Source organism: Squalius cephalus (genome assembly GCF_949319135.1).
Source record: "Squalius cephalus genome assembly, chromosome: 3".
Lineage (NCBI taxonomy): Eukaryota > Metazoa > Chordata > Actinopteri > Cypriniformes > Leuciscidae > Squalius > Squalius cephalus.
Window position 1 is genome coordinate 9,490,342 of NC_137124.1, and position 25,835 is coordinate 9,516,176.

A 25,835-nucleotide genomic window follows, 5' to 3' on the forward strand; every position below is an offset into this window, starting at 1 on the left:
AACAATAAAAAAACTGAACAAAGAGACTTAACGTTACTGACTTACCTTTAGTAGTAAAACTCGTTCAGCTTGCGTCTCCACTAGCGCTTCCCAAAGTTAGACGGGATCTGTTGGGGAACAAACGAGGACATCTTTTAGCTTTCCTTATCTGGGTTGAGAAGTCCGTTGAAGGAAACTAGAGAGGTGTCAACTGTCAGCGTGTGAAAATGATTTAATTATGAGTGATCACATTTAAAGAAGCTTGAATTACAGGCGGAGCTTTTAGTAATACGCGCGGAGGGAATAACGTAACGTTAAAATGCAGAAGCGTCGCGTCGACGCTGCCTGGGAACAAAAACAAAGGCTAAAACGGCTAAAATTCCTGTCAGTACCGGTGAATGTCGTTATCCGTAACTTCTCATCGGTGTGCAGAGGAATATCCCAGTCCGAGCCGGCTGAACAACAACGATAATCCGCAAAATCGTTTGTTTTCTTAAATCCGTCGGTTTATAACGCAGAAGGTGTGTTGCTGGTATTTTATGTTGTGGTTGTTGTTGTTGTTGGGTCAGTCTTCTCTCTCTGTAACGAACACAGAGCTGTGTCTGTGAGTTAAGGCAGGGATCGAGTTGCGCTCAGCGGCGCTGGGTTTTTTAAAGGGACACACAGCTTTGGCACAGCTCGTGGCCGCGCATGACAGAGGCGCGCCGCGCACGCACGCTCTCTCCCTCGTCAGCGCCGCCCCTCAGGCTCATGACGTCAAGCGCGCGGCCCCGGAATTCCCTGACAGCGCAAACTTGCGCGTCTCCATATTTAAGGCGGACTCGTGACTGTCCTTCTCTCTCTCTCTCTCTCTCTCTCTCTACTATTAATAAGGCTGACCACGATAATCATGCCTCATCGTACAAAAAATGATCTACAAAAATGTTTTACCCAAGACTCCTTATCACCCATTCAAAGTACTTTATACCATATATAGCCTTAGGACGTGCTGTACAGTAGATATGGGGCTAGTAGGTAGTAGTAATAGTTATTGTTATTATTATAAATTATTATTATTTGCTTTTGTAATATGTTGATTTTGTTGAAATATATGAAAAATGTATTTATATAAAATATATTTATATAATAGTTTGGGGTCGCTAAGATTTTTAATGTTTTTAAAAGAGTCTCTTCTGCTCACCAAAGCTGTGTTTATTTGATTAAAAATACAGTAAAAATTGTGAAATATTATTCGTTTAAATCAGCCGTTTTCTATGTGAATATATAGTAAAGTGTAATTTATTCCTGTGATCAAAGCTGAATTTTCAGCATCATTACTCCAGTCCTCAGTGTCACATGATCCTTCAGAAATCATTCAGATATGCTGATTTGATGCTCAAGAAACATTTATGATTATTATCAGAGTTGAAAACAGTTCAGATTTCTGTGGAAACCGTCATACATTTTATTTCTCAGGATTCTTTGATGAATAGAAAGTTCAAAAGAACAACATTTATTTGAAATAGAATATTTTGTAACATTATAAATGTCTTTACTGTCACTTTTGATCAATTTAATGTGTCCTTGATGAATAAAAGTATTGATTTCTTTAACTTCTTTCAAAAAAAAAAAAAAAAATCTTACTGACCCCAAACTTGTGAACGGCAGTGTATATTATATGAAAAATATGTTGAAAAATCATGCCTCATCATACAAAAATGATTGACAAAAATGTTTTACCCAAGACTCCTCACCCATTCAAGCAACGTCATAAAGTACTTCATACCATATATAGCCTTAGGACACGCTATTCAGTAGATATGGGGCTAGTAATAATAATAATAATAAGATTATTGTTGTTATTATTATAAATTATTATTATTTACTTTTGTAATGTTGATTTTTATTTTATGCTATGTAAATAATAATAATGATAATAATAATACTAATTATTAGTTGATTTTGTGAAAATGTTATGTCATGTAAGTAAAAAAAGAACAACAAAAATAATCATATTATTATTATTATTATGACATAAAATGAAAAGCGACAGAGTGCAAAAAACATTACAAAAAATTATAGACTAAAATAAACTTGAATCTGATTTTCAGATAGGGCAACAACATTACAGGGTTTATTCAAGACATGAAAAAAAACCCTAGTTTTCAAGTTGAGAAAAACTGATTTCACAGAGAGTGACGAGACAAGAACTGTAAAGAGTAAAAATAGGACAGACGTAACAAATGGACCAAGAAGTGCTGAACTAAAAAAAGAAGAAAAAAAAAGAGGGAAACAGTATCCACTATTTTCTAATCTGTTCAAGTCACGATTTATTTTTACATTTTTTAGAAACTAATGCCATCTGCCATGTCAGGATGTTGACAGTGTGTGAGGACAGCATAGTATGTCCATTTAATGGCGAACAGACGTGTGTGTGATCGGCACGTTATATTTAGCAAGGTTACATCAGTGGCACCGAGACAAAACAGGCCGGCCAAACCACAGGAGTGTGTCACGGGAACCAGGCCTCTTGGACAGCAGCGGAAGGACATCACAGACACACACGCGCACACACACACACACACACACACAGGACGTAAGCTGCTCTGAGCACAACGCCTACCAAAAACAGGCTAACGTCGACAACAGCAGACGTGCGAAAAACTTTGGGAAACAGTGAAGAAAATATTTTCTTCTTCTATCATACACAACCATTATCACATTCAATACCACTGTCTCTTTGCAAATTAGTATTGTGTGTGTGTGTGTGTGTGTGTGGGGCGATGACCACATAATAGGATACACCAGACAGGAAGAAGGGATATGACCACTGTGACCAGGGTGTGACGCCCTGTGATCTCTCTCACACACACACACACACACACACACACACACACACACACACACACACACACACACACACACACACACACACACACACACACACACTGTGTGCATGTTTTTGAGCACTTTAATTCCAGAGGGCTTGTAGTTCGATTGCTTGGCTCTGGCCTTATAATCAGGGAGGAGCAGCAGAGCTCGGTCTCCTGTTCTCACACAGCAGCTAAATATAGCAGCGTTCCCACGAGCACAGCACAATCCTGAACACACACACAGAACTGTCAGATGTGCAATGGCAGAAATGAGTGGTATGTGTGTGAGAACAGACAGCGGCCTTTAGACCAACACTCTGCTCCCACTTAGTGGGCTCATCACTGACTCAGCACTAGGGTGCACTATTCGTCACAGCTGCCACACACACAGTGTAGATGGATGGTTCATTCAGAGGGTAAACTCCCACACTACAGTGCCCACATCTACCCCACATACACACACCTATGAATTAACAGTCCATGCCAATTGATTTTGAAAGCGAAGCCCTGTACAAATAGTAGGGGAACTGAAACTGCCCTCTGAGGACATGGGAGGAACAATATATATAAATCAGTATTGCTCACTGCAGGACCGTAACCGCAATAGACATCAGCCCCTTTCACACAGAGATTCCGGAAAATACACTGATAATGTGTTCCGGGATTTGTCCCGGGATCGTTTGATTTGGGTTCATTCACACTGCCAGTGATTTTCCGGAATCTGTGAGTGCGTTCACACACATCCCGTAAAGACACGTGAGGTCAGGACGTGACGTGTAACTATGGCGTACCGGCGCGTACGATCTCCGCTTCAGCGCCCTGGTCTCTGCTTCATTAAAGTTTGCAGACATTTTTTCGTTCTTTCTTTCTTGATGACGAACACAAACTTCCGGGACTGATCCCGGCAATGTTACTAGGTCCCCATCCCGGCATCAATCCCGGGACGTGTTTGCGTTCACACAGAAGGCACTCTAGCAATTTTACGGTAATTTCCCGGGATCAACACGCTGTGTCAAAGGGGCTATTGAGTGGCACAAGCCACACCCCCGTGATCATATGATCTTGTACATGTGTTTTTATGCCTGGCAAACGTATTAAATTCGAACATGTGTCACATTTTGCCTGTATTTAAGGGTCTGTTTACACGACACCATTTTCAACTAAAAACTTTGTATGCGTTTTAGCCGTTCATTTACACGACAACGGCGTTTTGGGTGTCTGAAAACGCAAATTTTAGAAAACGGTCTCTGTGTAAACAACAGAAAACAGGAATCTGTGGAAACGATGACGTCATGCACGTGTGCATTACATGATCAGTCTATTGTGTTTCATCGCCATCTAATGGCCTGGCAGTAGAATACAGCGTTTTTAGTTGTTTTCGCGGACTCGTGTGAACGGGGATCGTTTTGACAATGGTGCTATCTGTACGTGGAAAACTCAAAGGAAAAACTTCTCCATTTTAAGCGTATCGTCGTGTAAACGTTTACACGGCAACTTTGTACTAAAAACGGAAAGGTTTTTCCTTTGCGTTTTTCCTGTACAGCCGACAACTTTGTCAAAACGATTCCCGTTCACACGGATCTGCGAAAAAGATTAAAAGCTCTTTTATTCATGTCAGGCCAATAGTTGGCGATGCCAATTTGTAAAGAAAAACTACACACCTATAGACCGAACACGTAATACACACGTGCATGACGTCACCTTTTTCACAAATTCACGTTTTTGTAGTTTACAAAGAGATGATAAATGTATCGTTTTCAAAAAGTTGCACTTTGAAACCCGATTTCAAAAGTTTAAATTTTCAGGCTCCCAAAGCGCCGTTTTGTAAATGAATGTTTTTTGTAAACTGTGTTGTGTAAACGACCCCCCTGCAAAAGTTTATGAATATAGCTGTCATTCAGTTACATCATAACAACTGCTTGATTACTTGTATCATCACAAAATGTAAACTATATTATTGCCCAGCTCTAATCTGCTTGTCTGTAAGGCATTAAGATATTACAAACATTAACATCGTGATTTTCTGTAAAGCTTCATTGATTCAATGTGTATTGTGAAAAGAGCTAAAGAAATAAATGTAACTTGACTTTATACTTTTAAGCTGTTACTGAAAATGATAACCTATATTTTATTACCATATTGCATATAATATAGTTTATTGCAAAGAAAACATTCATATTATTAATGAGAAATATGAATACTATTTTAAACATATCATTTAAGATAACTTTTTAAGATATATACTTTTGACTTTTCTTTCCCCTTAATATAAAACATACATATGCTCAACATAATATATATATATATATACAGAAAACAAATTAAGAACTAATTTCCCGACAGGGAAAACAGAAAGAAAACCTGTTTTCCTCCCTCTCTCTCTGTTTCTACCCAAGACTGTAGCTCGAGGGGAAACATTTTAAAGCCCCACTCAAACCCTTTCTCTCTTTAGTATGAAAATAACAGCAATTTTTGTTCAGATAAAGTGGGTTTATTTGTTTATTGATGGCTATAAAACAGAAGTGGTTAGGCCGCTTGACTTATGACCTTAAAGTCAAAAGGTCGCACCCCTGCAGGTAAACAGCTGCTGAATTTAACAGAGCCCTGAAGCAACAACTGCAAAAAGTCAACACAATCACGCAGTGAAACCTATCGCACTTAAAAATGTCAAAACTGCACAACTGCCTTAGCAAGCACAGAAATCCAGTTTATAGCTAGCCTTTAATATAACCCAACTGATCGTGATCACTAAGATAGTGATAGTGAGAGACAGATTGAGATGAAAAAAAAAAAACTGATATCTTTTCTGGAACCAAACCCTGATAGCAAATCTCATAGCTAACATCTAACGCTTCATTTTAAATGTCACTCTGAACCCTGAAAGACTCAATGAGCTCAAAGGTCACAGTGAGGGGGAGTGTACAGGATTTAGATGAGAAAATGCCAGTGTCTATCTCTACTATTAAAAGACAGAGGACTACTCTCTGAAGGTGAAGAGAGGATTCAGAGGATTATATGAGGACACAGACCAAACAAACATGAGAAAACACAAGTCCAGGAGAGACAGTGTGACACCCAGACTCAAAGTGTTCTTGAGACAGATGAGAGGACCGGTACTCAGAGAGCGTGAAAGTGAGAGACAGGCTGAGAGTGAGAGAGACAGAATGAAAGAGAGAGGAAAACAGTCCCCAAACCTGCTGGGAAATCAAACAGTAGCTGGTTTCTAGCTAACATAGTCCATGCTCCACAAACCAGCTTCCTATCCTAAGGCCATGTGTCCACCAAAGCGTTTTTTTCCCGAGGCTAGCGTATTTTCCCAGTCGTTTTCAATGGGAGCGCCACGAGGCACTGAACATTTATTTCACGCTGTACGCTCTGATTTTTATTGGTCGCCAAAAGTTGAAGAATGTTGAACTTTGGGCAAAAAAGTGTGTCTTGGACTGTGTCCCACTGTACTACAAACCACACCCCTATTAATTACGTCCCCTACCTCAAGTTACGCCTTACAACCACTTCATACATAAAACATAACATAATTTACTTCAGAAGATTAAGTCAATGACATCAACGGTTGTTTCTTCACGGGAGGCGTAACTTCTTGTAGAAGGTGTAAATGGTTTGTAGTACTGTCACTTTTTACCCAGCCGTCCAATCACAGCGAAGGAGGGGCGGGACAAATACCACATCGACCAACCGCCACGTCCTGATTGTATAACGGAGACAGACGAAAACAACAAGCATAATAACAGAACTTAAAAAAGAGCCAGAGCAAATAATTTACATTGACATATTTATTTAGAAACAATACAGAAACAAACTATCTGAAATGAGAAACTAGTAACACTTCCGCGGATATTTGGTATCATAGCAAGCAAAGCGTCTCAACTAAAAAACCTCTGGCTAAAAACACTTTATGTAGGCAAAAGCAAAATACTGTCACTATACTATAACCTGCGTTCATCTGCCGCCACTTTTGAGTGCAATGCCCACGTATCAAAAGCCAGTCAACAGCCGATTCACAGAAGCAAGTCCCCATTCTACATCTTATCTTTTTCAATAATCCACTATTATACTGGGATGTACGTCACAGCACAGAAGAAAAGATCTGTCAGTACTTTCGCTTCATTGCGACTTTAAACTGGCCAGCTGGTTTGTTGCCTGTCCAAGACGGTTTACCAGCTTTGGCTGGATTTACACACAGAGATTTTTCTCTCTTCACTACTGTATGTGCACCAGCTGGGGCATGTGAACACACTCACAAATACAATGACCTACTGAACACACACACATCACTCATCTTGTCCAGCACACATTCTGTGACCCAACCCAACCCGCCCGTTCTGTACACATCCAACTGTCAATAAGATAGAAGAAGTGTGGTAAATCAACACAGAGGTGTTGGCTATCAATGAACCTATTATAGCAAACAATGATATTTCACAGGATTTTGAAGAGACGAGGCAAAACAAAACGTTTACTCTACAGTGCCACTCATCCAGAACCAAACCAAACACACTACAGAGTAAACTAAACCTGTTCTTCCATTGTATTAATGATCTTTAGAAGACGCCTACAGGAACGTTTCTATTAAGTAGAAACTTTCTAATTGGCTGCTATTTGTGAGATAACAATATTTTCTGTCCATTATCCCCAAAATCTTTTCTTCACACAAAACATTTTGCATTTTTATATTCTCATTAAGTCATTATTTAATAAGCTGTTTTCCTTATGTACAGTGTTGGCTGCTCCCCAGAATTTGATCAACTTCAGATTTTACAGACACACACTTCTCAACTAAAACAAGATTTCCCCCACATGCATTCACAATTACCCCTGAGCTACAAGTCAAAACATTTTAGTAAAACAGTAACTATGAATGAAAAGCTTTTCCACCCCTGAGGGCTTCAAACCTGGACAGCCAAAAGCTGTGACACAGTTTTATCAACCATGTGTGTTATAGAGCATTGAGGTTATATCACCTTACTTACCTAACCAAACTCCTTACCACACCTGCTCCCTGCGACCGACACACACTGACAAAGACCTGCAAGCGTGCACCGCTTTTATGGGTCTTGCAGTGTGTAAGTCTAAGTGTGTCGTACGTTCGTGTGTGAGCTTGTTGTGCGTGAACGCAAGGTAGTGTATTTGGCTGTTATAATGGTTAGTCACTCATATGATTCAGAGCTGCTCCTCGTGTTGGGACAATAGACCACATACCCATATGTGTACACACAAAACACACAGACTACAATATTCACGTGAGCACAAGCAACTCATTTTTGAAGAGAATGTGCCAGTGAGTGTTGTGGGTAGATGCCAAGGCCTTAAGGTGGTTACAAATGTATTCTGTGTTGTTGATAGGCAGTTATTTACTGATCAAAATAATCTACCAAATTATATGATATTCTGCAGCCGATTGCAAAAAAAAACCAACCCTTAAAAAAAGTTAAGAAAATCCTTTGTAATTGGGTCCTGTTATCTAAAGTTTAAGTACATCCTTCATTGCAAGTCAATAGAGGATTCCACTACTTGATCAACCAGACAAGTCTGATTGTGTAAAAAAGTAAACACACACCTTTGCTTAACAAGCTCATTTGAGATATCATTCATGTCTGTAGATCTAAAGTATTTTGTGTTTGTGTACCTTAAGCAATGAAGTGACACATTAGCAAATCATCCCTTGAATGCAATGTTTGCCAAATGCTAGAAATGCAAGCAAAAATGGTGTGGAACAAGTTATGTACCAAAGTTTAATATTTATGGTTAGGGGCTTTGATTGTGTCCCAAATCTGTCGTTCCACCACGTCATCTGTCGTTTACAACTTATTTACTGCCTGTATTTGTTGTCTGTACTTGCTGAACACTATGTTCTGCAGGAACCACATTTCATTTTCTTCCACTGTGTTAAAATGACAATAAACATGACCACAGTATGAACAATTGTAATTGTAAAAGTAACTGCCTAAGCAAAGTAAGCAGCCCTACATATAGGAACTATTGTACACCGTCACCATCAAATCTTCAACATCATTCAGCAGATCATTTAAGAGCATTCAAGGTATTTCTTTTCAGTATCTACGTTCCCTGGGATTCAACCCCATGCAACCTCGCCATTGGTAGTGTCCTATTGACACAGAAAGAGATACTAGCGTCAGTGATCAAATCATGATACTGGAAACCTCTGCAAGTCCATTTCATTTGTTTTGATCTATCAGGTTTCTGCCCACTAGTCTGCGTGAAGCCGTGCGGTTGTGATCGCGATCAGTCGTGTGTGTGTGTGTGTGGGTGTGTGGAGGAAGGTGGGCGGGGTGCAGAAACCACGATATGGTTGAGTGAACTTTTGCCACACGTCGCATGAAAAGGTCAGATTCAGCCATGTATGGTTTGCGAAAATTACCCACATGCAAACCTGTTCCCACACACACGCTATTGTCTAAACAGTAACCAACAAAGCCAAGTAGGGATCCTTGAGAACGCATATGAACTCTCTCATGAATATTTCAAGCGTCTTTGAACATCTGTCAGTCATTCATGAGGGTGTGGTGCATTTCTGTTGGTCTCTTTCAACCACACACACGCAGCTGACCACATAACAGTAGCTTGAGTAGGAGAAACAGACAGCAGCCCACAACAAAACAGCCATTTTCTGTTTTGCCCTTACAAAGTTCAATAAACGACTTTCCATCTACATCCACAGACAGCCAGACTAGACAAAAATGTCTGTTGCACGCACACACACACACACACACACACACACACACACACACACACACACACGCACACACGCACACACGCGCACACACACACACACACACACACACACACACACACACACACACACACACACACACACACACACACACAGAGCCAGAAACAACAACATCAGTCAGTCAGGTAAAACATGCTGAGGTGATCAACAAACAGGCTCGCACACGTTTCTTCACCTTCTCCATTACAAACTCACAGAAAATAAATCCTAAACCCTGAGGGATCAACTTCTTGTGCTATCAATTTCACAGGTTAAACAGATCTGAAGTAAACAAGACTTTTCTTGACTGACTTCAGCTCCTGCAGAGCACAGGCAGTGCAGACGACTAGCACAGACAGACAGTGCAGACTGTCATTATACGCCACACCAAACACAGCAAATATAGTCTTCAGCGTTTAATGGTGACTAGCTTTTCTACGCTGTCAAAAACATCATTGGGGTTGTGCATGCATCTGTAACCTGTAAAAGCTGTTTTACCATGTCTCAAAGAGATAAGGGCGTACAGAGGCAGAGATAATGTCTGAATGTTTTATAGCCTGTAAATCAGTGTCTGATCAAAACATAGTTCAAATAGATTTTTTTTGATCGTAAAGTTTCTCAGGCATAAATATGCCTTAAAGGCAACCAAAAATGAGAAGCCTGTCAACATTTACTCATGTCGTTAACTTACGTTGTTCTAAACCTTTATGACTTTCTTTTTTCTCTGGAATAAACTCCACATTTTTTACATAAGGAAGTTATACGAGTTTTAGACTCAGCCTCCGATGTTAAAATAGGAACCACTTTGGTAGTTTTGAAGTTGTCATCTGATTGGTTGAATTGTCCGGGAGACGTGTGTGTCGCGTTCTTTAACGGTCCGCATGGAAAAAAAGATGCAGTGAAGCCAAACCCCCTCATGGAAGAAGAAAGCCATCGTGTTTACAACTGTGACAATGAGCTCTTATCAGGATCAACTAAACGCTGGATTTTCAAAAGTGTGTGAAGTATGTAAAGTTTGCGGCATAGACTCATTAAAACACGTCCAAGAGTTTTACACACTGGTAGGGACATCAACGTTACATTTTCACACCTCTAAACATGACGCGGAACAAAACAAACTGTGATTGGTTGCTTTACGTGTCAGTCAGACGGCCTCTGGCCAGTCCTTGGCCAATGAAATCTGCGATGGAGTCCAGATCTTTAATGTCTAACAAATTAATATTTGTTTTGCTGATTGAAAAGGAAATGTGCTCTAGTCTAGTACTCTCCAGCTCATTTTAATGTAAGAGCAGGCGTGACCATTTTTACCTTGAATGGTCCGGTTTGTTGTTCCAGATCGAATGTTTAGATGCTTCAAAAACAGTGTGTTATACTGTTCGATATTGCAAACTGGTATATTAGTTTACCAGTGGTTTGTTGCACAAATACTTTTACCATTTACGGCACTTTGTTCTTCTTCTAGTTATTTACCTGTAGAGGTTAACTCAAATGAAATTGCTTAATTCTGCGTTGACGCAACACAACTTTCAGCTGGCCTGCCATCCACCATAAGTGGAAAAAGAAAGCCAAACAATACTACAACACTAGTTACAAACAGTTATGGAATAAAAGATAAAGGACAAGTGATTAAAACTGTATCTGATGGCTTGCAAACTAGCCTAAGTCAATACAACGGCTGCATTTGAAATCACATACTTCTCCTATACAGTGGGCGAAAAACAGTAGGCTATGTGACACGAGTTGTATGTCCGAATTCACAGTACTCATAAAAGAGTAGGCAAAAAGTCCTTCTTCTTCCGGTGAGATTTCCGGCGAGAGTCTGAAGTGTGCATCCAATGGACACTTGAACTTACTATCCCATGAGGCCACAGGAGAGGATTTATGAATGAAGGTGAAGCAACAAAACTGACTCTGGTAGGTCACATGATAATGAACCTACATGAACATCTTGATTACATTCATCCTACACATATTTATACTATTAAGAACATACTTTTTTAGCGATTGGAGGTAAGTACTTATTAGGGCTGTCAAACGATTAATCGCGATTAATCGCATCCAAAATAAAAGTTTGTGTTTACATAATATATGTGTGTGTACGGTGTATAATTATTTTCTATATATAAATACACACACATGCATGTATATATTTAAGAAATATTTGCATGTATATACTGTGTATATATATTTATATTATATATAAATATTTTATATATAAAAAACACATTTTTCTTAAATATATATGCATGTGTGTGTATTTATATATAGAAAATAATTATACTCCATACACACACATATATTATGTAAACACAAACTTTTATTTTGGATGCGATTAATCGCGATTAATCGTTTGACAGCCCTAATACTTATTCAAAATAAGTACCTACTAAAGAGAGTTTGCGATTTCGGACGCAGACAACATTCATATTCAGTGCTGCTCTGGATGCGTTCTCATTTGATGTTTAATACTGCTGGAGTATGGATAACCGCAAGAGGACTGTCCGTATACAATGTGTTGCCCTCATGTGTCTTAATTTGATTCTTGCTGAACATTTAATGATTAATGTTTTATGTATGCAAAACAACAACTTACACAATTTGTTTAAGACTGTGCTTGCATACATGTACTTTATATTCTATGTCTGTGTGAGTGTGTGGGCTTAGAGGTGTGTTGTATTCATCAGTAAGTCCATCTGTTTATAAAATTCACATTCACACAAAAACGCACTTAATTGCTCAAACTCACATATGATCCACACATGGTGTCTCTGAACCATCACAAGACCACACACACACGCAAAGAACAACACACCGACAAGTATCAACGCACACACATACTCACACTTGTACTTAGGCAACACTTCATATAGCAACATGTACTCAAATTTTACTAATTAGTGTTCGTATAAAACACTTGGAAATGGCCAAAGTCAACTCACTGTCAGCAAATCTAAAACATGCCACATGATGAACTATGTGATAATGTCTTCAAAAGAGGAAGAGAGAAATCAAATTGAGAAGAATACAAAGAGCAGTATAAGTTCGGTGAGGTGTGGGGATGTTGAGGGGGATTCTGGGAGTTTCGTTCTGACGTTTTGATTCCGAAAATGAAGAGGAAATCATGTTTAATATCATGTGAGAGCATACATTGCATCATTGGGTCAGTTGACAATCCTCACAGCAGAACCTTAACCATATCCCTTTAATGAATCAGGGTTTTAAACAAATCAGTTGAATAAATGAGTCCATGACAATAATATGTTGGAATTGGAAATAGCAGCACTCTCGGGATGCTCACTGCTCAGCCAATCAATTTTGAGGACTGGAACTAAATGTTTAGAATTGCAAAAATTATGATTTTAACAAAAACAGTAAATACAACGTTATTCAAATATGTTTTTTGTTTATGTAAATGCCCATTAATTGTCTTGCATGCTTTGTGTTCAGTTGGTGTATATTACTGATAGTGAGCTTGCAGGTGTATTCATGTGTGTGTGTGTGTGTGTACAGTGTTGATGAGGCAGAACTCAATCTGTTCCACACCTGTCCATCCCTCCCTGGGGGAGGAGCCTGAGGCTGCACACACACACACACACAAAAGGCTTTTGTGCTCCCTCTCGTCTTCCACACATGTACATACATACACAGAAATATGTGTTGCATGTGTGTGCATGCGTGAGATCAGGATTCAGGGCTGATGACAAACACAGCAAAAGACAAACTAAATATATTTTACATATGCGCGTTTGACAGGTGTCGTCATATCAAAGAGGTGTGTGTGTGTGTATACAGGTAGTGCAAATATATAAGGAGAGATGAGGATGTATAGAGAGCGAGAGAGCAAGCGTTTAGTGTGAGGGAGGGGGAGGTGGGTTACTCTGGGACGGCAGAACCCTGTGACATGACACAGATGCACTGATGCTGAAGAGAGCGAGAGCGAGAGTGCGAGAGAGCGAGAGAGAGAGAGAGAGAGGAGGGGGATGGGAGGAAAGGAGGAGGGGTGTGAAATCACACTGCTGTTCTATTTATTCTCAACCAGAGCACACGAATGCTCACACACACACTTACATACATACACAGCAGGGGACGCCACTATAGCTGCAAGCAAATGGCTCCACATAAACATTCAATGAAAGCAACGTCCACAGTGGCCTGTGATACTGCTGCTAAAAACAAATGGATCAGCTCTACACACTCCTCGTATCTCGCACCTGCCGCACTGAAGTTGGTAACACGTCCACGCCACCTCAGACACACACACACACTCACAGAATGATTCAGTTCTCAGCATCTAAACTCCCAAAACCCGCCTCTCTTTTCTCTCTCTTTCTCTTTCTTATTCATGATGCCATCTTACAGCTAAGAGCTTCTAAGTGTCTCTATAAACAGATTAGTATTATTGTGATCTCAGAACAAAGAATCACATTACAACATCAGCTCACGCCATAAAACAGAGCCCTGTTTCCAAATCACGGGGTGCATTCAGGCACTTATCAGGGCTAAACAGTAACTAATGGCCAGTTATTTGCCAATTATTATTTTGTCAAAATAGTGGGAACGAGCAGATAGTCAGCAAGCCAATCAGTTTTAAGTCGACATGCAATGAAAATGTGCAAATATATGCTATCAATCTTATTGTGAACGATTCATCCATGTGTGTTTAATTCTTTTAACCTTTTTTAATGTGACCCTTACAAGGTAACAAATGAAAAAAGAGTGACAGTCCGTTTTGGCCAAAGTAGGTTATTTAACAGTAGCATTCAAGTGAGATATTGAATAAATGTTAAAATAAAACACTACATAGACTTCACTCTATCAATTAAATATGCATTGATTTTTATTAAAGCTACTTAAGGGATTGGATCAAGAGCAGTAAGTGATTTTCTCTGTGTATTTTGTTGTTTGATTAACATTAATGACATAGACAGCAGCAGGTTTATTAGGCTGCCGTCACTTTAAGACCAAACGCACGGATCTAATACAGGCTACAGTACAGACACGCATACAAATTTTCTCCCAACTGTTTGTATTCACATAATAAGACTTAACTGACTGTGTTTATGCAAACCTTGTGTGTATTTGATAATTTAAACACAGTAAGACACAAAAGAGAACTTAGTCCAGTACTCGCACTGTGACAGGCTTTTAGTATGCGTGCGATTCACGCTCAGAAAAGCTTATGTCAGAATAGCGTGCAACTAAAAAGTTTAACTAGCATGCCTTTAAAAACATATGCAAATAATAAAACTCGTAATAGCCAATGTCAAGTGAGCGTCAGCTACCGCTGCATTGCTAAACGTGTGATGTGAATGTACTTTGCGTTACAGTATTTTGGGACGGGGGTGCCAGAACTGCAACTGATCGAATGTGTAGCACAATACTACGATCTCTCTTCAAAGGCATTTTAATAGTTCAAATAATCCGTGATATTGCACACCCCAACTGCCATTCATAAATCCTTTCCTGAGGCCTCATGATATAATAAAGTGTCTATCGAATACACACTCCAGGATCTTGCTGGAAGTTGTAGACAATTCAGGTACTTTTCGCCTACTATGTTTTCGGACATACTACTCTAGTATTTGATTTAGGATGCAGCATAGGAGTTTAGTAAACTAAATTTAAAAAGCCGCCGTGTTTAGGCCTGAAACAAAAGGAAATCTTCAATGAGGCACCGTGTTGGAAACGTGTTAGTCAAACGCTTGCGTGTTTGTGCATGTGTGTAAAGTTTCTGGACTAAAACTTTTCATGCAGGTGAACTGGAAACTATGGCCAAGAGATTGGCCAATTTATTATGTGACAGAAAGACAAATTCAACTTAATCTACAAAACCAATACTCATTCATAAACACACACCCTTTAAGCCAGTTGAGTTAGCGCTCCAGACGTGTCACACTACAGAAACAAGAGCAGTGAGAAATCAATTACAACATCAACAATGGCTTTGACTGCAACAAGACACACACAGGGGTCGTCTATACAGGCTACCTCATCTAGAGGAAATGGATCAGGTTGCTGGAGTGTGAAATGCAGGAGAGGCAGAGCAAACACACATGTACACAAATCACAGTCCAGAGAAAGGCACTAAATCTCGTACAGACCTGCAGAGAATCTCACTGTTGTGCAGCCTGAACGGCTCCAGTTCTTATCACACACACGCACACACACACACACACACACACACACACACACCCCTTAGAGTACAGACCTTACAAAATAGGTCAGAGTACAGTTAAAATCTCTCTCTCACAAGCGTACACACCTTACACAAGAGGTCAAAGCTCACTGGAGAACTGGGTTAGAAGGACGGCGCGCACTTAATGGTATTACAGAGGATAGAAAGAATGAGAGAACAGGGAGAAAAAAAGTGTGATGACAGAACAATGAAGAAATGGGGACAGAAAGCAAGCTCAAATACACACTTTTGACCCTGAGATGACCTTTTTTCCCTCTCCATATCACTATGATCTCGGCCATCGATTGGCCGGGTGCCATTTCACCCATTGATGCTGTAACTCTATCGCTCAGTCACATGACTCCATTTAAGTAATGCAAAACGCCCATCGATCACTCCCAAGGGTCACAGAAGGGTCATACCCCATAATGCACTTTGCAGAGAGCCACATTTTGGGGTGTTTGATTATTTCATTGAGCACATGGTTTCCACCGAATGTTTGATGTTCCAAAATAGGGAAAAAAAAACTGACATTGTGATATTTAGTTTTTCAGGTAAGTCTAAAAGTATTCAGGTAGAGACATTGAATAATCAAATGTAAAATAACACTGTCTGTATAAATCAAATATAATTAGTCTTTGTTAAAGCTACAAAAGTGATTTTCTCTGTGTATTCTGTTGTTTGATTAACATTACGGACTCAGCAGGTTTATTAGGCTGCTGTCACTTTAAGATCTAATGCACAGATCCAATATACTGATACGCATCCGTTTAATTTCTAAACTGTATATTTTCACTTCAGACATGAGCGACTGTGTTTACGAGGATACTCGCCGATATGGGCATTTTTACAAGTTTGAGTGTATGTGTCCGTTCAAGCACAAAAAGACTTGTCAAAGTTTCCGTTCTCACCAGATAGCCCTGCCCACACTGAAAAATGACTAAACCAAAAATCTTGCTCCTCATGCATATTAAACATAGATGAAATAGTGTGTGGAAGTTATGAGGTATGTATACTTAGATTTACAATGCAGTGCATTGTGATTTCGAGACCATATCATGGGTTAAACTTCATGTCACTCAAGTTGTGTGTGTTTAGCTATATGATTTACGTGTGTTTTTTGTGTTAATTTTATTATAAACACTCCATGCACACTGAATGATAATATAGAATAAATTTGCCTGGATCCCAGCTTCACATACATTTTTTCAAAGAAAAAGAAAAAGAAAAAAACACTGTAGCATTGATGCTAGAGAGACCAAAGATGCTGTTAAATATAAATAAACTCTATATTCCAGGAAAAGCATCTATGGTTGTTTACTCAAGAGAGTGTGTGCATGTGCATGTTAGTACCACCTCATTCCCAGGGGACTCAAGCGAGACAAAGGAGGCGTAGAAACACAGGTGTGTGTTTGGAGTGATCGAGTTGCACGCTAACGATAATAAGGAATTTATGAGAGAGAAAACATGCCTGACTCTGAGAAAACAGACACAGAAGGGGAGACAGATATTCTCTTCACATCTATCCTCCCATCTCTGTGACTTCAACTAAATTTACCAAACAAAACAAATCAAAAATGATCTCACCAAGAGACCACTTGCACTGTCAGCACTTCCATCCTAACACGATTCACAAGAAGCAGCAACTGCCATGACAAAAGATCATTTACAGTGCTAATAAAGTATAATTAAGAACACACAACAGTAGAGTCAAATTTTTGACTGGATTCTATTCTAGAGATAGAACTATAGATTGGATGGATGGATGGATGGATGAATGAATGGATAGATAGATAGATAGACAGAACGATAGATAGACAGAACGACAGATAGATAGATAGAATGACAGAACAATAGACAGATAGATAGATAAGGTTATTTTATGTTAAGTTCCAGTGCACTGACTAGTATTATAATCAGGTTAATTCTATGCATGTCAGTGTTTATAAGCATATAAGCAATAGTTCCTATCACATGGTGTTTATGCTTTTTCTCTCTCTCTCTCTCTCTCTCTCTCTCTCTCTCTCTCTCTCTCTCTCTCTCTCTCTCAAGCACATATGACTTGATCTCCGAATTCTGTACATCTTCCAATCCCCATGATGTTTGTGCATCTCTTTTTCTCAAACTAACCAGCTGGGTGTCTATACCTTAACCACCTCCCCCTCTCCTCCTTCAACCAAAGAGCAAAACACCAGCCAAGCAACATTTCCCCTCCCCCATCCCCCTCTCCTTTTCTTCTCCAGGCAGCCCACTCAATCATTCCTACCTCCCTTCTCTCTCTCTCTCTCTCCATTCCAATGAATGCACAATCCCCCGTTCAGCCAGGCCTGTCCTGGGGGGGTGGGGTTCAGGACACACACACACACACATACACACACCCTCACCACATCTGCAGAAGAACAAACGCCCATCACAGGGAGTGATAAAGAGAGAGCTTATAATAGAGACTGAGTCAAAGCCAACATGATCCGGACATAAATCTGAGGGAAAAAAACTACCTAAATCAGTCTAAGATGATTTGATGGTCTCCCAGTCTGGTTTTAGAGCCGTTTTGGACACTTCAGCTGGTCAGACTGGGAAGTCTAAGCTAAATTGGCTAAACTCCAGACTAGGAAACCCACTTAAACCAGATAAGAACAGCAAACCATATTTAGGCTGGTTTTTCATCCGGGTACCAAACATGAGAGCATGGTTTCAGCCAAAATAACATAGCAATTAGTTATTTTACTACTCTAAACAAAATAATATTGGAAACATGGCAAAAACTTTCAGAATTCTTTTTGTCTTCATTTAATTGTTTCATTTTTTGATGACAGTGATGGCAAACGTCAAGTTAGCCAGGACTAACAACAGTGTTTTGACATACACGACTGTTCAAAACTACTTCAGAAATACACAAACAGCCCAGTCATTACCAGTGCTGACAATTAGATTAGCAGCTAATGAATAGATTAGCACGCTGCTAATCACTATGGCATTATGGGTAATAACAGTCCTCACACCATTAATGCTAACAGAGTTGGATTGTGCTCGGCTTAAACAGCAGCTAGTGGAACTCAAACACGAAAGTAGGCTAAAAGCAAAAGCGACCTGAGGGCGACACACACGCGCTGATGAAAACAGGCACCGGCGACGCTACGCCAAATGCGTTTCAGGGCAGATAGTCACAATTTGCTGGAGATAGAGAGAACGAGAAAGAGAGATAGAGAGAAAGAGGATGTTCTTCCGGTGGAGAACCACTGAGGAATGGAGAAACCGAATACTGACAGATGAAGACGTGAGATTGTTTTACAGATCTCCTGATGACAATGATGAAGTGTGCTCTTCCGGCAATGTTTTGTGTTTCTTTATCTTAGTGGAGAGCTTTAATGAGGGGCGGAGCCAGCAGATACACACCCAGCAACGCACACACACACACACACACACACACACACAATGACTCTTGATTGATCGAAACACTCCAGGATGCCGGTAATGGATGTGGGTTGTCTGAGACGGACACACAGCCATGAGGAAGCGGTGGTTCACACACTCACGCCGCTGGGGTTTTACTCTAGTTCTCAACTAACACATAATCCATAACCAACCACCACTTCCCTAGGCCACAACAGACAACACACACCTGCAAAACAATCACACAAACTCAACAAAGAGTCACTAACAGAACAGAAATCATGTCTGGAACAATCAGCTATACACCCTGCTTTTCCATATGGATGTGAGGGAAGGAGACACTGGAAATAGAACAGGCATTTCTGTTTTATCTTTTCTTTTTCTTTTTTGCAGTAGAGAGAGTGTGTGTGTGTGTGTGTGTGTGACAGGCAGAACATAAACAGAGCGAGCCGGACTTAGTACATACAACAAGCTCCCTTTGTGCAGCAATCCGACTGGAAAATGCAGCGCAACTTTCTCTAGCGTGTGTTTTTATTCTGCTGAGCTGTCCAAACGCAGCCCGGATACTTTCCCGAGTTCAGTTTAAATGCCCTGCTGGAAGCACAAAGAAACTGGATAGAGGAAGCTGCATGTCTTACCGTGTTTCCCAACGTTATTCCCTGTGTCTCTGAGGTAATCCCACACTGAGAGCTGCTCGTTCGGTCTGTTCGGTAAAATCTCGGCTCTTATTTTCCCTTTAACCAGCTGCAGGCTTGACTACCTGCCCCCCTTACACACACACACACACGCACGCACACACACACACACCGGCAGCAGGGCTTGCAAACAAAAACACACCATGCAAAAGCTGACACAGTGAAGAGGATGCAGAATTCCAGCTCCAAACAAAACAGAATTCCTTCTTTTTTTAGCCAAAGAAAAAAAAAAAACAGTGTGTCTCCCTCGTTCTCCTTCTCTATGCTTTCCTCCCTCAGTCCTTCTCCTCTCTCTCTCTCTCTCTCTCGCTCTCTCACTCACACACACACACTCTTTCTCTCTGCTTTTTTTCCACTCAGTAGTCAAACAAAGAGAGGAAAGGAGCTGGTCTCTCACACACATACACATACACACACACACGCACACACACACACACACACACACACACAGCGCTTAAGCCCAACCCCCGCTATAGGCCAGCCTGCCTCTCTTGGTTTTTTCACATCTCTCTCTCTAAACAGCCCCTCCCCCCGTCCCCTGTCACCTCTCTCTCTCTCTTAGCCTCGTTCTCACCATCCCTCCCTCCCTGTGTGTCAGATAGAAGGGATCGGAGAGCGGAAGGGATCCATTTACTATATTTCATTCTCTCATTCCCTTCCAATATTTCTGTGATCTCAGAATCCGAGTGCATCATGAATCTGCACCAGAATGTGGAACAGATTTCTGCAGATTACCATCATTCGGAAAGTTATACACTTATATGCATGTTTGTTAATAAAATATTTTAGCTAACCAAGATTTACTAAACAGGGCAAATTAACGTGAGAGTGCAATTCCACAAAGCGCCAATGGGAAAGGAACGTTCTGTGGATGATCGACTGACGGCAAATTAAAAAACGCAGACACAGCAAATAATTTCAATAATGACCAACACAATCTACCAAAGATCACGCAAACTACTGTCTGGTTTAAAACACGCTTTTTTGGTGCATTAAATAGCACAATTACCAGTAAATTGACTAGCGCAAACCTTAGTAAATCATCTTACACGATTCATTTAAATACTCTCCTCCCATAAATGTTGCGTCTGAAAGGGAAACAAATGCATATGCAATAAGGTCAGGCACCAATGTTTCTCTTTTCAGCCCTAAGTTTTCACCGCGTATCTTTAGTGTCGAATCCACTTTTATAAATCTGGCTCTAAGTGTGCAACACACTCAACATTTCTGTCCAAAACCATACAGAAGATGCAGGAAAAGTCAAAAAGTAGTTGAATGGACTACATATCAAAGAGGCCAGTGGGTCAGTCAGTATTGGTCGGTTGAAATAAACAACATCATGCAGTTACTTCTTTCATTAGACCGGATAGTGGCGCTAACTATAGGCTTGCTGTAGTGGTCAGTGTTATCAGTCCTGCATGAGGACGGACCACTAATATTTGATGTAACGGGTGGAATAATATTTCAGTTGTTATCTGCGGTGCTGGTGCGGGTCGGACTGCAGTCCAATAACCAAGAATATTTCGACAGGCAGATGCTTTCAAACATTCCCGAGCTTATTGTGTTCACAGTTACCCTGGACATCCAGAGTTCTTGCGAGAGCACAAGTTGAATTTGCTCAGCGAGTCACTCTGGCGTCGAGTAATGATGCTCATTAACTATTCCCTTGTAGCCGAGCTGCACCAATCACATCGGGTTATCTGATATAGGCGGGCCAAAGGCGGGCCTAAACAGATGACGACAGCGCTGCAACGTCAAAGTCATGGATGAACACCAGTTGTTTGAAATGGCTTTGGCCGCTACAATGAACGAGTTAGACTTGGCTTTTTATCTAAAAGAGGAACAGAAGACGGCGCTCGAATCGTTCCTTTGCAAGAAGGGCGTTTTTGCTGTTTTGCCGACCGGATACGTCAAGTCTAATCTACCAGTTAGCGCCGCTGGTAGCTAAGCGTAAGGGGCATGGCGAAAACCCACCGGTGGTTGTGGTCTTGCCGTTAATCGCCCTTATGGAGGACCAGGTGAAAGAGGCGAAGAAATTTGGTCTTTCAGCCCTGCAACTTAGCGACCCCGAAGAGGAACAGATCCGAAGCGGGCAATGCCAGATAGCATTCGGCAGTCCCGAGTCCTGGCTGTTAAAAAGGAAGTGGCGAGACATGTTAGCGAACAAGGCCTACCGGGACAACCTCGTAGGGATTGTGGTGGATGAGGTTCATGTCATTTGGTAAACTTCCTCTAACGAAAAAGTAAGCTATTCAATAGTAATCAGTAGTCTAACTACTCAAACTATTCTCCAAAACAAACTCGTTCCCGTCGCTCTGGATACGTCACCCAGTGTATTGCTGTGATTGGTCGTAGTGTTATCTAATTGCATGCAGTGAGATTTTCAAATGCATGCTTGGTGCCGCCCCTCGAGCTGGCCGATTTTCATTCCTCAATGCCAGACCCTTAATCTTTCGGATTTGGGTCTGGATTTCCAGGCTAGTTCACAGTCTGAACTCTGAAGACCATCAAAGGTTTCTAATTACAATGCGATTTGCAGCGTTGAGCATCGTAACCAATCGTGCTGAAACTGAAGTGATCGACAGCTTCATTTCAATATAAAGGCAGCGCTCTTTGCTCGCTTTCTGTATAATAATCTATTCGCAATTGAATAAAGAGAGCATGCTGCTAAGAGGAGTTTCAGAAGAGAAAACCTTAATTCACTCTTAATCACAGAGTGAATCCGCTAAAACATTCCCCATATCACAAAGGCTCACATTTGGTGTTCTTTTAATTTATGGATACCTCTCAGCATCTGTATAGTCTATGGTGCGATTTATGCACATTTGTTCAAAATATCCTGCATGGGCAGACTGTTGACAATGTAGGCAAAAGTTGTGTATTGTTTCCATGACACGTTAATTATTACCATGTTGGGCTTGCGTGTCTATGAAATGCATCAACTCAGAATGCCTAATGTTGGTTCGATTGCTTGTGTTACATGAGAAAATAAATCATTTTTAGCGGGTGCGTTTCGGGTCATTTTTTATGTCAAACAGGTCGGGTCGGGTACGTTATTAAATTAGTGCTGCTGTGCTGAATTTTCAGCATCATTACTGCAGGCGTCAGTGTCACATGATCCTTCAGAAATAATTCAAATATATGATGATTTGCAGCTCATTTCTTATTATTACCAATATTAAAAACCAATATAAATGTACATCTGCATTATTATTGCCTATCACACTCTCGATATAAAGGCATCAACCATTGAAAAACCTACATAGCTGTTAGATGGGATTGGTCAGTGAAAATGGCAGAAATTATTGATTTAGTGCAGAATATCTGTGGTTGGATGACTAAATCTAGGGGTGCTTATGTATGATCTTGTTTGAATGCATAGATCATCAGTGAAATGTGCGTGAATGACTGAGATACGCTTTTGTGTGTGTGTGATCAATGCATGGGAAAGAGAATAAAGAAACAGCTGTTTTGTGCTGTAACTTTTTTCCTTTTGTCACCTCGAATCAGCCTCAAGCACACACACTCACACCTTTGAAAGGGGAGGACAGCAGAGGATATCCACGTGAAGCCGAAAACGTTCCACTGTGAGACCCAAAAGAGCAGGCTGGATGGAAAACCTGCTAACTTGGTGCAAAGAAGCCATGCTTACATTGTTCAGCAATCAAGTAGAAACATACACACACGCATAAAAAAAGCTGTCTCCTGATACAATGATGCTATTCCAAGCTATTTTTAGCTTTCTTTCATGAATTCCATTCCCATGATCCAATAAAGATTAAAGTTATTCTAAAAATCTTCCTGAGAGAGGAAGGGAGGGAGAGAGATATAATTCACAAGCCAAATAAAGCCACATATACTATCGTCCTCAGTGCCATTGGCCTAAGCATTACATAATTTCCATTGTATTGATTTATTACTGGAGAAATGTGGCCGCCAACGAGAAGTGAAATATTTGACTCTCGGCCAATAGACAAAAGAGAAGCGAGAGTGTGTAAATGTATGTCAGGGAAAGCTGGTGTTATCAAAGTCCTTTGTAGAGTTATGTAAGGGGGAAAAAACCCATTTGTTACACAAATGACAAATAACCTGCGTCAGCATGTCAGATTGCAATGCTCTATCCTTAATTAACAACCTCTTTACAAGTAAATCATCTTTTTTTAAATGCCATGTAAAAGCCTTAAAGAGATAGTTCACTCAAAATGAAAATTCTTTCATTAATTACTCACCCTCGTGTATTTCTGTCCCTCCGTTGACAGATACGCAACTACCACTTTTTTTTTAACCACAACTAATGTGTGAGTTGATGAATGTTTATATGTGAATAAAAGTCTAAATTCAATCTGTTCATCATATAAAGCGATCGAGTCTCTTCATAAAAGTTGGACTAAACCGCTCAATTCATATGGATTAGTTTTACGATCTCTTTATGAACTTTTTGAAGTGTCAAAGTGGTAGTTGCGTAGCTGTCAATGGAGGGACAGAAAGCTCTCAGATTTCATCAAAAAGATCTTACGGGTTTGGAACGACATGAGGGCGAGTAATTAAAATAATTTTCATTTTAGGGTGAATTAACCCTTTAAGTCTGAATTAAAATGTACTAGTCTGATTTTTGTGAAGTCTGACTGACTTTAACTAACCTAACTAACTTGAAAGTATAATAAAAATGTTTAACTTCCCAACAAACAAACATAACAAATTGCATAGTTTCCCCCTCCCTTCTTTCTCCTGTACTTTCTTTTCTTGCAGAGAGATGTTAGAGAGAGAGCGGAGAGAGCAAGTGTTGACAGAGAGAAAGGAAACTGTGATAGGAGGAAAGGAAAGTGAGAGTCGCGTTCTTCGGCTCACAGCACAAATCGTTTCCTCTTTTCTACATTTCCAACTTCTCATTCCTCTTCTTCATTTAAAATAAACAAGGAGATGCTGATTAATTGGCAATTAACATCTAATGAGCTACAGCTGTGTGCAATTACCAATCAGCACATTCCTAACAATGCATCCCACAATGCACCATTTCAGTCTTTTCACATAGCTTTAAATGAAGTCGACTTCCTTTCGGAAAACTGTCAATCAATTCATATGAACACTGTTAACCCATTAGACTCATTATGAGCTGATTAGTAACAACAGTACAGCCACTAATACACTTAGGGCCCTATGATTTATGAGATTATGGATGAAGAAATCAAAAGCAGGGCTGTACAAGTAATCAATCACGATATGGTCTAGTGTTTGTGAATATTAAAGCACAAAAAGACTGCTATTGAAATCTGCATACGGCACAGTTTCTTCTACTAAACACATACCGAAGCACACAAAGGGCCCTATTTTAACGATCTAAGCGCATGGTCTAAAGCGCACTGCGCAAGTTCACTTAGAGCGTGTCCGAATCCACTTTCGCTAGTTTAACGATGGGAAAAATGGTCGGCGCGCCAGGCGCATGGTCTAAAAGGGTTGTCCCTATTCTCTTAATGAGTAATGGGTGTGTTTTGGGATTTACGTGCATTAAACCAATCAGAGTCTCATCTCCCATTCCCTTTAAATGCTAGTTGCACTCGCGCCATGGCAGATTCGCTATTTACAGGACAGAATTTGATAGTGGAAAGACCGAAGCCGTCTCCAGAGCGCAAACGGATCTGCTCGTGCGCGAGGTTAAAGTGCGCAAGCAGACCATCTACGGGACAAGCCGGATTCCACCATATCTTCATGTACACAATAATAATATTTTACATTGTAATCCTTTTATTTTAAATATTTGGCATGTTCAACGCATTCTCATCCTAGGGCGTCATATGCTGACACTTTTGACATTTCATCTACATCCAACGCACATGGCACCCTTTAGCGTCAATATGAGACGCAGATAGCTTTGTTCGGTTATGGGTAGGTTTAGGTCTGGAGTAGGGTTAGGGTTAGACAGCTAGGAGGCGCCTTCTGGCCCATATCTATCTGCGTCTCATATTGACGCTAAAGGGTGCCATGTGCGTTGGATG

At 40.4% G+C, this 25,835-nt stretch overlaps 1 protein-coding gene across 5 annotated transcripts in view; it reads right to left on the reverse strand.

Moving 5' to 3' along the window:
- kdm6ba (lysine (K)-specific demethylase 6B, a) overlaps positions 1-25,835 on the reverse strand; it is an 84,649-nt gene that overhangs the window by 28,386 nt on the left and 30,428 nt on the right. For 3 of the 5 annotated variants that reach the window (XM_079867706.1, XM_079867702.1, XM_079867704.1), the window contains one exon: positions 46-107. The gene's annotated coding sequence lies outside the window, so the exon portion shown is untranslated. Of the gene's footprint in view, positions 1-45; positions 108-371; positions 451-19,785; positions 20,141-25,835 lie in introns of those variants that run through there. The other 2 variants (XM_079867705.1, XM_079867703.1) reach the window with 2 other exon arrangements.